Source organism: Chaetodon auriga, chromosome 18 (genome assembly GCF_051107435.1).
Source record: "Chaetodon auriga isolate fChaAug3 chromosome 18, fChaAug3.hap1, whole genome shotgun sequence".
NCBI classification, from domain to species: Eukaryota; Metazoa; Chordata; class Actinopteri; order Chaetodontiformes; family Chaetodontidae; genus Chaetodon; species Chaetodon auriga.
Genome location: NC_135091.1, coordinates 18,981,478 through 18,998,492, shown reverse-complemented (window position 1 = coordinate 18,998,492; position 17,015 = coordinate 18,981,478).

Here is a 17,015-nt window from a genome sequence, read left to right as displayed (position 1 = left end):
TGTGCCCATAAAATGTTTTAGATAATCTTGTTTAACTGTTCATAAACAGCTTGTTTACAACCTCTCTGAGACTGAATGCTCATGTTTCTTTCCCCACTGTTAGAGAACGTCACTGTCTTCCCAGATCTCAGCAAACAACTTGCTCAGTGGAGTTTTATCGAAACTGTCAACCTGAAAAATGATGGCCAGAGCGATGAGAATAAAACCAAAATTATCCTTAAATGTGTTAATTTTACAAGCTTATAGGCAAAACTCTCAGCTGCGTTTATCTTAAAACCTGGGCAAATAAAATCAGAAAATAAATCACCTCATGTATGAGCCCATCCTTGACGAAATATTACAGTAAAGAAACTATGCACACTGTGAGAAATGCTGTGGCTGTACAGCACCCTTAGTTCCGCAGCCCAGCGATGAGCTGAAATGCTCCCACAGGGCTGTCTGATATTATGATGAGAGAACGATGGAGATATTGATGTGATTTGGGAAGCGAGCTAGGAGGTGGAAGGCGAGTGAAATGAGGTGGAGAAGTGCGTAGTTGGTGAAATGAAGAGCGCAAAAGGCATAATTGGACACGACCAGCATTCTTCCCGTGGGGATTTTGTGATCCACCATACAAGTCCCTCCATTTGTGAGATAAGGGGATTAGAAGAGTATGAGAATGTCTCCTGCATAACTTTGGCTAGGAACACCAATTACAAGATAGGTATGTGTCAGACATACAGTGTGATAGGTTTCTCATAAAAGTCAGTCGATCCAGTGATCCGCCAGGGAGATATGGACACAAGATGACTGCAGGTGACTCCCAGTTTGTTGCAGATAATGATATCTGAGTGGCATTCGACAGGAAAGCTGCATTCAAATAACTACTGGGTATCATGTAACAAGAAATGGCAGTGGTTGATTGAATGTGTGGGATGGATTTGTATTTGATTTCCTATTTTTTTAGATCACCCACGGGAGAAATAGCATTTGACATTCTCCCTATGAGGACAGCAAGAGGATTAGGGAAGAAAGAAAACAGATAAACAACACCAGAAAAAATAACTCTGTAATTGTTCTATGTAGGATTTCCCAAGTTTTAGATGTTGACAAGCCTTTCTATTTTGGTTCTTGGAGGTGTGGTGAGTTTGCACACAGTCGAGAGCTGAAAAAAGAGAAGACAGACATGTCGAGGAGGAAGGAACGAGAGTTGTTTTTAGATGCTTGAGGAGGGACAGCGGAGGTGACAGCCATTCTTCTCATGGTCGACTTGAATTACAATATAATTGTGCTGAAGCGCGGTGATATAACAAAAGAAACAAACAGCACGAGCAAATAAGCTGATGACAGACACAAGACGAGCAGCATATAAAGCTCCTTTTGAGCTAAGTGAACCTGCCACACACTTTGGCAGGACTTTTGGGCAGCAGCAGAGTGTGAAATTCCTTCCTTCCTTCCCATCCAAAAGCAGAGCGTATATGCAGCATAGAACAAATACTGACTAGAATACTGCCAGAAATATGTTGACCAATATGGTGTCATCTTTTTGCAACTTTGTCTCCTACAAAATGCATAAATATTCTATGAATTTGCTTTGTCAGACATGTTTTGGAGGAAGTGTTATTGCTGCCTTGATATACTTTTACCTGTGCAGGTAGTGTTTTCTGCTCAGTGTGTTCTGAAGCCACAGGAATTTTGACGTCAGGGGACGGTACTCAGCATCCTGCATCCAGTGTGTTGTTAGAGTGGGCTACTGGTAAGACTTATTCATAAGGTAAGGGAAAGATCTGAAAATGAATTAAATATATACAAGACATTATGAAATTGTGAAGTAATCCAGTAAAGTTCATTGTTATTTTAATGTTATTTTTCTTTCTTTACATCACAAAGTCATAGTCTGTCAGTCGAGATAAACAGTGAAAGGTGCATTTCATTGACTGTTGTTTCTGTTGTTGTTTCATTGACATTAATAAGCATCTGTCTATACAGAAGTATATGACAACTATCTTTTTATTATCCATCTGTAGAAATATTCAATATTGTTTCTAATTTATGGCCTATGTAGTATTGTTTCTTACCCACTGTACCTCCCTGAGTGTTCCTTCACTGCTGTAACCCCATAATCTACCAATGTGATTAAAGTACTTCATGTATTTAAATCTGTATAGATGGCACCTGGTCAGACCAGCAGAATACATCAGTAAATGCTTTGGGATCTGTGGAGGGGTTTGACAGTCAGTAACTCCTAGAGAAAAACCTTGACTCTCCGTCATGGATACAATATACCTCAGCGTGCAATCAATACCTAATCAACATGTCATTAAGGTGGTCTGGCCTCCATAGAGGTTTAAAAGGCAATATCACACAATGAGGCCAAACATGTGGAGACTGGGCCTGAATCTGTTTTCCATGGCTGCAACAAGAGAAGAGTGTTATCGCTATGTTTGGTATTCTGCCTAATGGGCAAATATATCTACAGTGTCTTTGGTTCTCTGTTTTTGTGCATAGATTCTCCAGAGAGGGATCCCAGGTAAACAAATGTATTTTCATTCATTAGATTTGGATGAGTACAACAGCGTTTCTTGTAAACAGCGATTAGGAATTGTTTGCAGAACTTAATCTCAAATTAAACATTTTTTCCATGGGGTGAATGGAAAGGTGGTCGGCAACAAGATGTCACAGGTGGTTTTTGTTGTCTGTACAGGAAGATTAACACATGAAAAAGCATCCTAACACACGTTCCTGTCCAATAGTGCCTCACGAACTCTGTGTTCACATCATATGGGGATATCTGTCAGAATGAGCTGACAGATCAAAGCAGCAACGTGCGAGTGGTGCCGGTGTTTGATCTCTGAACATTATGTTTGAAGTTTTCATGGCTTCTGATCAGTTTTCACACTTTCATACCTGGAGCGCGGGACTTTTACATATAAATCAATGTCCGTTTGCCCTTGCAAAATGAGTTCACACAATGCTGATCAGGCCTCTCACAACCAGCTAAAATTTTTAAATCCTGGGGTTCTTCTGAAGCATCTTAAATTGCATCCACATTTCTCTCACTTCCCTCAGATGTAAGAAAACCTCTCTGCAAAGAGAGAGGAAATGAGGAAATGTGCTGTAAGGGTAAGACGTCCTTTTCTCTCAAGTGTCATGTGAAGTGATCTGCTGCATAAAGGGTCCAGCCTCTGTCGTTACTGTTGTATTCCCGCTAACTCAAATGACAGCCTGCATCCCCTGTCTTCATGACTCCATTTAGAGACATTCATTTATATTTGCATTGTTATGGAGTCATTTGTCATAGCGTGCCACACTGATGCTCACCAATGCCAGTGAGGTCCAATCAGTAACTGAATACTGTACATATGATCAAATGTTACACACATTAGGATTGTGCTGTCAGTGAGCTAAATGATGCGACAAAACAGGCTGTGGATGAAATCAACCGAAATGGAACATATCAATGTTTGGGATCCTCATCTTCTTGCATTAAATGTCATTGCTCTTTGGAGTCCTTAATGTAGGCACGTCTGAATTACAGCGATCCATTGCAAAGAAGAAAACAACAGGCGCTCATACTGTTTCTCCACCATCCCCTTCAAATGTGCCAGATGTAGGGGTGGAGTCTTTATATGTCATAGCATTCAGCTGAAAATCCTCTGGGACGGATGCTCTCTTGTATCCTCGCTCATAGCTCCTCAGAGATCTCTCCTGACTCCTCGGAGCAGGAACCAAAGCTTTGGGACGGCCTGCAAGATTGTGGAACAGAATAGCTTACGGTTCAAGGAGCGAAGAGTGAGGGAAGTACCAAATAATAGACTTGGCATGCACCCCTGGTGTCTGGCGACATTCCTGCACTGGTGCACCGGTTGTGATGCATTTTTCATCAGCCAGCTATGGCTATGGCAACTGGGAGCATGGTGGAGTCCATGGTGTCATAAGCACATTGACACTGTTTGTGTAATTACTCTTACTGCCAGAAGGGGGAGACAAAATTCCTGCACTGCAGGATTAACATGGGTCAATTCCTGTCAAATTCATGTTGTCAAACCACAGCAGGAAGCTATTGTCTGATTCATAAATCAGCTGTTAATGTGAAGAACACATTAATTATGTGCCATTCACATTACTTTATTTATGCCACAAAGTTCAGCAGTACAAAGAACTTCACATTGAACAATAAGGAACAAGGTTGACACTGATGACAGCAGGGGTTAAACTGGGCCCGAGCCCACTGCAGCTCCATCTCCTTCAGTTTCACAACGTTGCAGCTCTCACACTTGTGGCTTTAAACGTCTGTTTTTAGGAACCGTCTCCAACTGATGTCACAAATGTAGAATGTACACTCTCTTACTTTGATGTTATTAAATAGCTGTGGCCATCTCACAGCAGCAGGATCCATACGTGTGTCCATCTGTGCAGCATTAAGTTCATGAATTATTTAAATATTCTGACATGGCGTTGTGATCACATGGTAGCCTCATCAACCTAAATGTTTTCTGCACAGCAGGTGAGCTACATACAGCAATTTCCCATCATTGGGAAAAAGCTGTCAGATTTATTATAGGAGTCTTTTTCTGTTGTGTTTCATTTGGGTATAGATCTAATATCTATGGGGTCTTCTCCCCCTTGATTCATTTTGAGAGTCGCTTAAAAAACTAAATTAAAAATTAAAATGTTCTTGCTTCTCCTCTGAATATAGTGCAGATAAATGGAATTTAGTTTGTGGTACAGCATTTAAAACACTGACAGTGAAATAAGAAACTGAGAGGTCACAATATGAATTTGAAGAAGTGTTTTAGGCAGAGTTTGAAATGATGACTCTGTCTCGGCCAGCATTGCTGTTTCCACAACGTTGGAGCCTTGAAAGTTGTTTCCTCTATATGATAATATCCCAATATTGAGCCCTGTGGCACACTGTACTGGACTTGAGCAGCTCAGCTTCTTGTTTGACAGATATGAGGTCAAGTAGAAGTCAAGTAGTACCAGATTTGAGCACACATTAGTAGTGTTGGTGTTGATAACGAAGAAGCATGAGAGGTCAAAGCTGCACCAGAAACGTGGTCTGTAGACTGCTAAATGATTCCAGTGAACAGTTTGGGTAAATGTTATCGTCAAAATAAGTTTGACTGGTTTGAAATGTTTTTCCTGCCCCGGCTGATTTATTTTTAGCGATGATTCTGTTGGGATGTGCAGGTCCCCTCCCTTTTCGCCTGGTGTGCTCCTGTGATTGCCTCTCCTTCTGTCTCCTGTCTGTCTCTCCCCTGTCTGTCCCTTGTGTGTGTGTGTGTGTGTGTGTGTGTGTGTGTGTTTACTGCAGGCCATGGCTGACAGGTCATGGCCTCACCATCCTCATCATCCGCCACAGAATATACGCACCAGTCTCCCCACCAGTATTCGTCGAATTGTCTGCTCACCTATGTGGTAACACAGTGATTGACCCGCTAAACCTTTTGCCTTTTTTGCCTGTCTCTCTGATTTGTCCTGTCCTCTGTGCTCAGGTGCCTGCCATGTGCTTCAGCCTATGCCCTGCCTGTAAGCCTTGTGGGTTAAAGCATGGATTCCCTCTCAGACCTGTCTCCCCTGGCCTGCTCATCAGTACTAAGACTGGATTCTCTTTTGGACTTGATACCTCTGACCTGCTTGTCTGCTCTATGGATTGATTCTCCTACATTGACTGAGAAAAGACTTTTTAAACCTCTCTCCTTCTCCAGTCTCCTTATCTGAGTCACAGCATTTGGGTCCATACACTTGCCTAATGCTCAACAGATTCCATGTCCTGATATTCCAGAAAATGAACTCACTGAGTGCAATGGTATTATAACTCATATAAATAAAGGCCAAAACTATAAAAATTGTGCGCAAGTTGTAATAAAACTGAATTGTTGTTCAAGTAAGCATGCCGAATGAGTCATTAGCAGTTCCTGTGTGCAGTGTACGCATGGATGCACAGACAGCTGTCACCGAATTACTTTGATACTGACGAAAACGTAAAAATGCGACGATTCTCAGGCATGTTCTGAAGCTTCTCATTTTCCCTGATTTCTAAGTGATGTTTCATTGTGATGGACTGGCCGATATTTTAGCAAGTCCGTCTGGCTGTGCTCTGAAACATTCAGTTCACAAACCTGCTGTCTTGTGATGAGCTGGTGCAGGGAGAAGTGTGTTCTCACAGAAACGTGAGGACTCAGGACCACAAAACAGCACAAGTTCCCCCATCGAATGCTTTCATGGCCGAGATATGGAGAGCTTATTCCCTGTATACTTTCACTTCTCCTCTCTTCTCGTCCTCCCTCCATCCTTCCACCCTGCTGTCTCCATCACTCCTCCTTTGTTCTTGTTGTGTCTCTGGCTCGCCCCTGTGGCCAAGCCTTTGAGGGCAGCATATCAAACACATCAAAGGGATTTCTAGCAGTAGCTGCCTCATTCCCTTCTCCATATATACACGTGTGCGTTTCTGCTGTACAACCCATGTGTCGTCATACATGCCCACCCTTATATATAAAGCTTGTTATTGTGAGCGAACATTCTCTTGTTATCTGTTTGTTGGAAGCTATTCCCCCGAGGAGCTATTCCCCTCTCTCCACAACACAAGGGTCAGGATGCACAGATCCCAGTGTGCACGGTACCCAGTGTGTATTCTAATGGTCCCAGCATATGCTCAGGATGCTCAGCAGTGTCCTCTCTTGTTATGCCTGTTGGCTGTTTTCAGTCTTCTCCTCTGCCTGCCTCTCATGCTCATGCGTCTATATCTCTTTCTGTCGTTTGCTCTCATGCTGTCGTTCCCAATTTCTGTCTTTGTTTGTTCCCTGCTTGGTTTGTTCCCCCGGTGCGAACACATGTATCCGAGACAGAGAGGCACTTGGGGAAGCAGTGGGGTAATTTGACATTGCTCTAAGTGGATGTTTGCATCTGGCTGACTTTCTCTGGGTGTCTTTGCCTCTCGTTTTCTACCTGTGTCAATCTGTTTTTCAATTAGATTCTAACTGCATTATCGGCACTGTAACTTTCTCATTTTCTTTCATTGGCAATCTCTTTCAGCAAACCCCAAATTCCCTTTTTTTTTAATCAGTTTGTCATTCGCGACTAACACCCACACTTTCTGGCCCTGACAGATTTCACACCAGGACAAAACTGTTGGAGGCCATTGCCCTTTATGTTTGTCCTAGAATCAGTCACTAGCTCACTCATTTAATCACTTATTTACAATGCAGGGACACCACATGGAGAGAGGCCACCAGGTGCTGCCAGTGCCTCTCGAGGGTGGATTTATTGTCTTGTCAATCCAAAATCCAGCTTTCTTATTCTATTGGTTGCTGAAGAGCCTGCTTCTAATTGAAATTTACAATATCTGAGCAGTACGATAAGGTACTGTCAGTGACATTTTGTACAACCTGGGTGTTATTTTTGGGAAAACTTGATCAAAACCTCTGCCAAGTGAGTAGAAGATGAGCTGATCTCTACAAGTCATAAAGTTAAAGACATTTTATACAAGATAAGTGTGTTCTTTTTGTTTTGCACGATTTTAGAGTTAAAAAAGGAAAGGAGCACCAGACAAAAGGTCGGGCACCCCAAGAGATTTTATCTGTCACTAAGGTGTCTGGTCTTAATTAGCTTGATAGTGCTATGGCTTGTTCTCAACTGAGGCAAGATGTTGCAAATGTATGCCTTATAAATATTCTGACTCCAGTGGGGGAATGTTGGGTTTTGCAGACTTGTCCGTAATCAAGGTTGTGTCGTGCATTAGAGTTGCATTTTCCAGCTCTTTCTGCTTTAACTCCTTGTGAGAGTCGCTGCTTGAAATGAATAGAAGATAGAGGCCTCTGCTAACTCTCTCTGTTTGGTCAGAATGGGCCATCACACTCACTCACCTTCCTCGGTCTCAATCACTCAATCATTTTTACTATCTTTTTGTTGTTTTATCATCTACTGTACCTCACCTCTCCTCCACCTCATCACAGCACAAACAGTCCATCAAACTCAATGTGCAAAGTCTGAATATTAATTTCAAAGCCAAGAAACATCTGCATCCAATTACCACTGAGGAGAGACAGCAGAGAAAGTTACTACCTGCTAACACAGATGGCCAAGTTCCAAGCATACTAAGTTTAAGCTCTGTAGTTGTAGGAACCAGTTAACCCAATCCTTGTTGCTCTGATATTTTAAAGCAAGTGGCTGCCTTGCGTTGGTTTGTCTGTGTGCAGCCTTGTCTAAGTGTAAGGGGTATGTGGACAGTGGTGAGAATGGTGGGACGCGAGAAAATTTCCCGTATTTTCAAATCTAAATGTTGACAGATGCGCTTGAAGTATCCGAACTAAGCCCAGATATTCAGGCTGTGTATTAAGTATGGGGCTAAAGCAGGGACGCGTTTATCTTAGCTTAGACCAAGACTGAGGTAAGAACATATTTTTGAACTTTAGACAGGGCCAGGCTAGCTGTTTTCCCTGCTTCCTGTATTTATGCTAAGCTAGGCGAGGCAATGTTTATTTGTACAGCACCTTGTCAACAAGGAGACAACTGAAAGTGCTTTACGTAAGACATAAAAAAAGCATTAATGGCATGGATTTGTTGGTTGGTTGACCACTGCTCCCCAGATTATGGAGAGAGAGTGAGAAAGAGAAAGAGCAGCGGTGGTTGAACGAGCCAGAGAGTCGTGGTTGAAACATGGCAGTGAATCAGAGAAAGAAGATGTCATTTTCTGATCTCTGGTGTCAAGTAGTAGTTACATTCTGAAGCACAAAAAAATCCCACATCCATACCTCCAACCAACCCTGAGAGAAGGTGCCACCTTGCCGGATCTCATGTGAATGCAGTCAAAGTGCACCCTTCATCCTGTCCGCTGTGGCCTCTCTGCTCTGTGTGTGTGTGTGTGTGTGTTTGTGTGTGTGTGTGTGTGTGTGTGTGTAGCTCAGCCCTGCCCTTGGTCAAACAGACCCAGACCTGCAGCTCTTTATACATCCATGACACAGACAGTGAGCAGAGGAGAGCGATGAAGACAGCAACGTAACCTGGTTGCTACATTTTCATTGAGTCTTGACCTCACATCCTACATGCTGTTATTGGCTGGGGGCTGCACACCCACTGCCCAAAGGACAATGTCCTGAAACGTCCTGAAATGTCCCAAAATGTCCCCAACACAGCAAAATAATGAGAAAATACAGGCAGAGGGCAGGGTCTCTGTAGATACATACACTGCCACACACATCTAGTAGATTATAGGTGATGAGAGAGAGGGTACAAGATGTCCATTGTTGTAAGATAAAAGAAATACAAGGTGATGTATGAAGATCCATAACACAGCCTAAGCAACACAAACTAACTCTAGCTCTCCTGTGCAGGATTTACTAACTTTTGGCGGTGAGGTTGCAGATCACAACCCACCAAATACCCTCGTCTCAGCCCTCCCCATCCAATCATAGGAGAGGACCTGCTCCCTCCGTTGATATAAAGGGCTCATTCTAGAGGTAACAAAAACACAACAATTCTTATTTTTAGGTATACACTAATGGAAACACACTTATGAATATTCTACTCTATTTCTGCTGATAGATCCCTTTAAATCTTACACACTGGGCCTTTAATGCACAGCATGAGAGTGTCACGGATTCACTCATCTAATTTTTGGAAAGAAGCTTTTAGCAGTTTTGTAGCTACTGTACAAAGAAGCAGCTGCTGCTGATTGGAGTTAAGCTTCAGCTCTAATGCTGTCTTAAGCTTCTGTTAATGCAAACATTACACATCTTGCTGGTGCATAATATTAAAAACTTTCCACCTTTTATTGTGATACCGCAGGCCGTGCTGACTTACACAGTGAGGTGACAGAGCGCTAAATCTTTCATCTGAATCTAGATTTCAGATTTCCGGACTTTGTTTCATTTTCAGATCAGTTTATAGAGCAATATAAGTAGTAGACAGAGTGAACTGAGAGCTTCAGCTGGAAGTATCACACACTTACTGCAGTTGCAGTCATATGATCAAGCAGCTAACTAGCCATCGAGGTATACGACACCTTTGAAAAGAACATGAGCTGTATCACAGACTCTGCGCGTGACTGCTCACTGCTGCTCATCCTATTGCCTCTATCTCTTTCTCTCTGTCTGTCATCCCTTCTTAATCTGTCTCATATTCTTTCACCTACCGTCTCATTATCCCATCCTCAGTCTTGTGATTGCTGTCTTGTTACAGGCAGATCATACCAGCGAGCGGGAGAGATCAGTTCTTTATAGTGTGGGCAGCAGCTGGATACGTGAGTGTGTGTGTGTGTGTGTGTGCTTTTGTGTGCGTCTGTGATGACAAATGGGGAATGGTCGGGTCTCTCTATACAATATAACATGTATGCAATACCAGAGTGGATTAAGCAAGTTCAGACAGCTGATCTCTGACTCTCTCTAATGCACACACTCATGCACACAAAGCATGTTGTCAATCCCTGTCCACTGCTGATACAAGCCATTAACAAGAGTCAGCCAGTCAGTCCACTCTAATTAATTCCAGGCTTCTTCTCTTCCTGTCCCCTGTTCACTCATTCTCTCACTCTCACTGTTATTAACCTTTAAGCCTTCAGGTACCACTATTTTTAGATACACACCACTGTATGGAACTGGCTTATAACTCACTCACAAACTCATGTTAACTTTGAGGATGCAGATTTTCCACAATAGGAAACTTTACTATATTTGTCAGACCAGTTGCACACATGCTAGCCTGCATCCCCCACTGGAAACCAAAGTAATAGCAACAAGTGTTTACACCTGCAGTGTAAAAAGCGAAGAATGGATAAATCTCTTTACCTCCAGCAAAATTTTAAACATCCAGATTTCTGCTTGAACAAATTATATATTTGATGACCCTGAAGATGGAACAAGTGACAAAACAGTTGCTGCTGTCCTTGCTTGTGGATGGTGCATTTTGTCATGTTCATATGTGCAAGTCTAAGCCCGTGCTGCTGTTACTTTCCCTCCTGATGGATGGCGCAGGTAGATCCACAGCCGCAGCTGCATGTGTCTTTGTTTCAGAAGCTGCTGGCTGAGATATCAGTATTCATACTTAGAGATTAAAAATAAACATTTTGCCAATTAAACGAGCTTATCTCCCTCGTTTCATGTGTAAATCAGCACATTTCGAGAAGGATCAAGGGACTTTGTTTGTAATCATATTGAGTGATCTCCTTAACTGATGTTATCCCACAGCATTGTCACAGGAAAATTCGCAAACTGCTAAAAACTGCAGTAAATTGAATGATGCCATCTAACTGTGTTGGTGTTTTTCGAAAAGCATGTCCACTCTAAAATGTTTTGGATTGTTGCCCACTGTAGGGTCGATGGAGACATGTCGGTACTATGGTACAGAATGGAGGAGAAGATGAGGAGGATGGTAGAAAAAGGAGGCAGGCTGGTAAGAAATGAAGGGGAAATTGAGGGGGAGAGAAATAAGAGAGGAGGGAGCAAAACTGTCCTCCTCTCCCTCGGAAATGGTGTACACCAGGTGGCTTTCAGGTTGTATCTCCACATTTACAGTCAGTATAGATTTTTCCCCTTGGGAAACTATAAGCTGTTGGGCCTCTATTCACCCCCTGTTAATATGTAGGGTTCTTCTATGAAATATGAAATGTTACCTGGCCCCAGATTTGCTCAAGGGGTGTGTGATTAAACACACTGATTTCAGAATATGCAACATGTAAGCACAAATCTGAAGTAATTAGTCTCAAAGCTAGATTTTGGTACAGGGCGCCTCTTCAAGACAGGATAAAGCAGAAGCTTCTTATTCCCAAACACATTTTCTCTTTAATTAGTACAATCCAATTGAGAATAAACCCAGAGCCTTCAGGGGGCCTGGGGCAGTTGCCCCTTCTGCCTACTGGTAAGCAAGGCTGGATCTTACTGATAAGGGATGTTTTTTTTTTAATTAAAAAGGGAGTAGGCAGCAGCACACTCTGCTCCGCCTGGGTTGCAAAATGTGAATAAATATATTTATTCAGTGCCTTTTTATTGCACATCAATCTTGTGTTTTTGAATATATTGTGGAAAAAAGAGACCTGAAGCGTGAATAAAAGCTTCAGGTCGAGGTTCGGCCTGTGAGACACAGCTGAGGTGTAAGCCTGCACAGAGACACTGCAGACAGCTGCAGAGATTAAAATGTGAGCGCGTCTGCTGAGATGTCAGACCAGGAAAAATGCGTCTGATAAAGCTTGTCAGCAAAATTCCTGTCAAAACCAATCATACTGTAGGGTGAGCTAACGTTGGCATAGAGACCAAGTTATGTTGAGGCTGTAGTAGATCATGTTATTACAAACTGTAACATAACCGTAATATATGACTCTAGTCATACTTGGTTATTTATGTGAAAGTAATGAAAAAGCAGTTGAATTGGTAATGAATTATTCTATACAGACAGTATTATTGTAAAGTATTACTGTAAAATGACAGTAACTACTAATAAGTAATATATTACATTTTCAAAGTAACTTACCTGATGGTGCTTACAATGTTAAAGACAGTGAGGCAACTGAATTACAAAAAACAAAACAAAAAACTGAAATTTGACTGTTGAGTTACACTGACAAGAGCTGCTAATTAAGCTTCACTTCCACACAATGTTTATTTTTTTACTAGTAAAGTAGTTTCAAGTCTAATGCTTATCCTTACCAGAGCTTTCATAGTCACATGCAGTGTGACCAATAAGAGATGTGCTAAGATCAAAATCAGGAGCTGGAATGTAAAAGCTCAATGTTTGAAACAGACAAACTCTTCCTGTTTTTCTTGCACTGTTTAACCTTTGTTTTTGACTTGACTCAGACTTTCCCTCTTAAGACCTGACTTGGACTCTAAAGACTTGAACCTTGACTTACCTGGACATTCTACTGTGATCTGGTGGCAAAGCGGCTGTTTTGTCCTCCACCAGCGGAGTGTTTTGCCTGCCTAATTTTGTTGATTTGGTCAATTTGCCATGATATTTGATATTTGTGCTCTACCATGGGTAAGTAAGCCACATAGTTACATGCTTCCTTTTTTATCTGTTTTAACTGTGCTTATTGTTGATATATGTGCAGCTTGATGCTGCCCCCGTCAAAAATAGATTAGGCACATATTCTCCATGGAGAGGAGCGGAGAGCTGCTTCTGAAATGCACCACTACTGGTAGAATGGCCTAGAATGGCTGTTATCAGCCCCAGCAGCCGCAGCACAGTTGTGTCTGGTGGAATTTAGGGGTAAGGGTTGTTCTCTTAAGACTTTGAGTGGAAACTTGCCATCTGAACACTTGAGACTTGACTTGAACTTGCTCTCTTATGATGTGAGATTGACTAGGACTTGCCCTTTATAGACTTGAGACTTGACTTGGACTTGGTTCAAAAGGCTTAAAAAGAGCTATGTTTGACACACAGCCGGAGCTCAGTAGAGATCGGTGCACATAAGGATGGGGCAGCATGACAGCTTGATGACAGCTTGAGTCAGTGACACTTGCAGACGTGGCAAACATGGTTACATAACATCACCAGAACTGACTGCCCTGTATCTTAACTTCAGGTCAAACACCAGAGGAACATTTAGCTCAGTTAACGATGTGTGGAGTATGACTTTATGACTTCATGGTGCAAAATGAGCCTTGTATATCTGTGTGGGATTTAGGGGCTGTCCATCAGCACTAAGAAATGGACTATCACTTGGCAGATACTCAGATGTCAGACTGTTAAACTGTTGTGAAACAAAATCTCTTTCCTCCTTAACTGCAGAACTGACGTCACCACTGAGGACACATCGGTGGGAATTTTGTCTGTGTCAGGTGTTATTGTATATATGAAAAAGGTTTTATATAGTCTTGAGTGGAGCTGTATGTGGTATTGACTCAAGTGATATCAGGGGGTGTGGAGATAGAACAAGGTGAGCTTATGAGACCTCTGTAGCTTCCTATTAGCATACACACAAGACTCTGACTGAACTGTCAGCAGTCGAGTTGCAGGAAGAAGAATGAGCGCAATTAAAGAGACAAAAGTCTGTGATTCAGCTGCATCAGTTTTAATTTATGCTAAATTGGTGATCGAATCTTTTGAAATGTCCCATTGGGCGCTCAGAATTGAGGCACAAATATACTGTAACTCATTAGTTGCATGGTTTTGTGACTGGAAAAAGAGTTTATATTCTACAGTCATGCTCAAATTACAATTGGTATTTTAAGATCATTCCCACATTACATGTGTGTTTTTTCCACCAAAATTATATGAAAATGTAAAAATCTACAATGTGGCATCGTCTCTGAAACAGTGTTTAGATACAGGGAGATATATTTCACTTTCTTTGGTTTGTGTTGGGTTGCATGAGGGAATTCAACCTCAGCATTTCTAAAATTCTCACTATCGTCCAGAGTGTCAGAATCAGTCATTATACCGGGACACTTTTCAAAAGACAGTGGGTAAATTGTGGGGTCCCCTTGAACCCCTTGAAACGATGAGCTGAAAAATCAGTGATTCATAGTTTACCTTTTTAGGAATTTGTACACACTGACATAGGCTATAACAGTAATTTACAGTAAAATAACAAATTTTGTAAGAATGTGAAAATGTTAAAAGATAGCTCATTAGCCATTAATAAGGCCCCACAATGTCTGCTTAGAACAATGCGGGCCCTTGGACAAATGTAGTTGAGAGAGCCTGATGTATAGTATACTTTCACGGAGTGGCACAGTCATTATTTATTGATTCCATCCCCTAAAAAGCCACACTGACCTTTCTTTTATCTGCTTAAGGTCACAAACCTTTTGACACCAGCGTGGAGGTTATCTATTGATGAGGCCGGACCAAAGCAGTGAGATTGAATTTATCTGTGTTACCTGTTTAATCTCATCATCAAACATTTTAAACTCACACATCATTATTTGGATGATTGTTGTACTTTGTGACACAGCATAATTTGTGACTCTTGTCGTGTCGGTGAGAAGAGAACTCAGTAATGTGTTGGAAGCTTCTTTCAGGCAGATTGTTCCATTAACTTGACTGAGTCCAGGAGCAAAAAAGCGTCATTAAATTTGTTCATTAGCCTCTCACTGTGCTCTTGTCACCAACAAATAATTAGAGCGCAGCTCAGTTGCATCCAAAGTAATTTGAGCGTAGTTGGAAATTGTCTGCGAGTGTGTGTCTGTGTATCTGGTTGGGGAAAGTCCAAATCCAAATTTGTAGGTCAATATTTCAAAACGCAGATTTTTGAACCCAACAAATTAGAAATAAAGTATATTATATTTATAGTTTGTCACTGTCAATCACATTGATCCTCATACAGCTGACAAATAATGAAAATGTCAGTCTCCTAATGACGCCCTTAATATTTCTGGGCTCCTACTTCAACCTATATTCACATCATCAGATTGTCTATGTGAGAAAGTCATGTTCAAATCTTTCAGGATTTTTCCTTTCCTTTCTAAGAAATAAACCCATAAATCACTGTGTAATTACTGTACAGCAGGATTAAAAATGAAACCAATCTATTGCCCAGTGAGCCTCAGACATTGAGCATTGAACAGCTTTTCAGCTGCATTTAACCTTTTAAAGAGTGTCATAGCTGTGTGATTGATCCTCTGCTTCTCTGACCTCTGTGACTGCAGAAGGTTACAGTGATGCTATTGAATTTCACTGAAACCACAATATGCAAAGGGTACATTTTACAAAGGTAGAAAAAAAAGAGGAGAAGTACCAGAAAATCCACAAATGCCATGTACTGTCAATTGGACTATTAAGGCATTTACATCTACAGGTGTCAGCATACTTAAGCAGTTACAGAGATGAATGCATAGAACAGGCTTCCTTCCTATCAATAGCTCTGTTTAATGTCATTTAGCAAAAACAGAATCTCTTCTGAACAGTTAAACTCATAAATCTGGTCTAATGAAACTCAGTTAATTAAATCAAGGTGTTTTTATAATTTTAATCTGTGTACATATGTGCAGTGCAGAATCACTATACACAGTGTACACATAGTGTACTCGCTGACATAGTGTCAGGAACAAAGCCAATTTAGGAATTGTGGGTTCTTTTATTTGCTGGCGAATGTCTAGTTTGAACTGACTGACTTCAAGGCTGCAGGTGAAACACTGCACAGCATGTAGCTTCTACTCATAAATTAAAAGAGTTAGATTGGTGTATGAGGCATGTGTGATGCCTGGGCACTTAACACTGCTGTAACACCTACGAGTTCCTAGAATAACATGACAAATAATTAGCATCTCTTATCCAAGCATCCATTACTTCATTCATTTTGTTACCCACTTATCCTATTCAGGGTGAGGGGTCTCTATTCAAGCATCACTGGCCAACAGGCAGGGTGCACCCTGGGCAGGTCTATCCTTCTACTGCAGAGTCAACACAAACATGCAACCGTTCACAGTGATATTTATGCTTTCATACACAGGCATGGGGAGACTTTTGCAACTTTGCACAAGAACCCAGCTGGTTAGTTGATTTAAACCACGGACCACCTGGCTTTGAGGTCACAGAGTGACGCAAAAAGCAGCTCTGTTGCTCCATTGTAGCAACAACAGTTCAAAATTAGAGGTAAGTCATTTTTTTGAATAGTTACATTCCAGTAAATGTGAAACTGTAAGTGTATTTTATATGAACACTATATGTTCATGTAAAACAAGAATGAAATGAGATGTCTCACGTCCCTGCATGTTGTATGGGTTCCAGTGGTGTACCTGCATTACTGTGTTTAGTAGTGTGGACGTTCTCCTCAAAGTACTGAGCAAATGTTCACAGCTGGCCATACAGAGGGGGGGAGACCAAGTCGGAGCTGTTTTCTCATTTCTCTTTCCAATTTGCTCTGGCATGGTCCTCATACCCTGGCAAACAGACAATTTTTTATTTTTTATTTTTTGGAGTTCTCTGTATCCACAGAACATATCTGTCTGCGCTGCACTTGATGTAAGTGAAATCCTTTTGGTTTGTATTGTGTTGAATGCCCACAGCGTTTCTGCCTCCACACAGTCAATCGAATCCTATCTGAGCAGCAGTGATATTTGACATATATGGATCTGCAAAGGTGGTTACAGAGATTG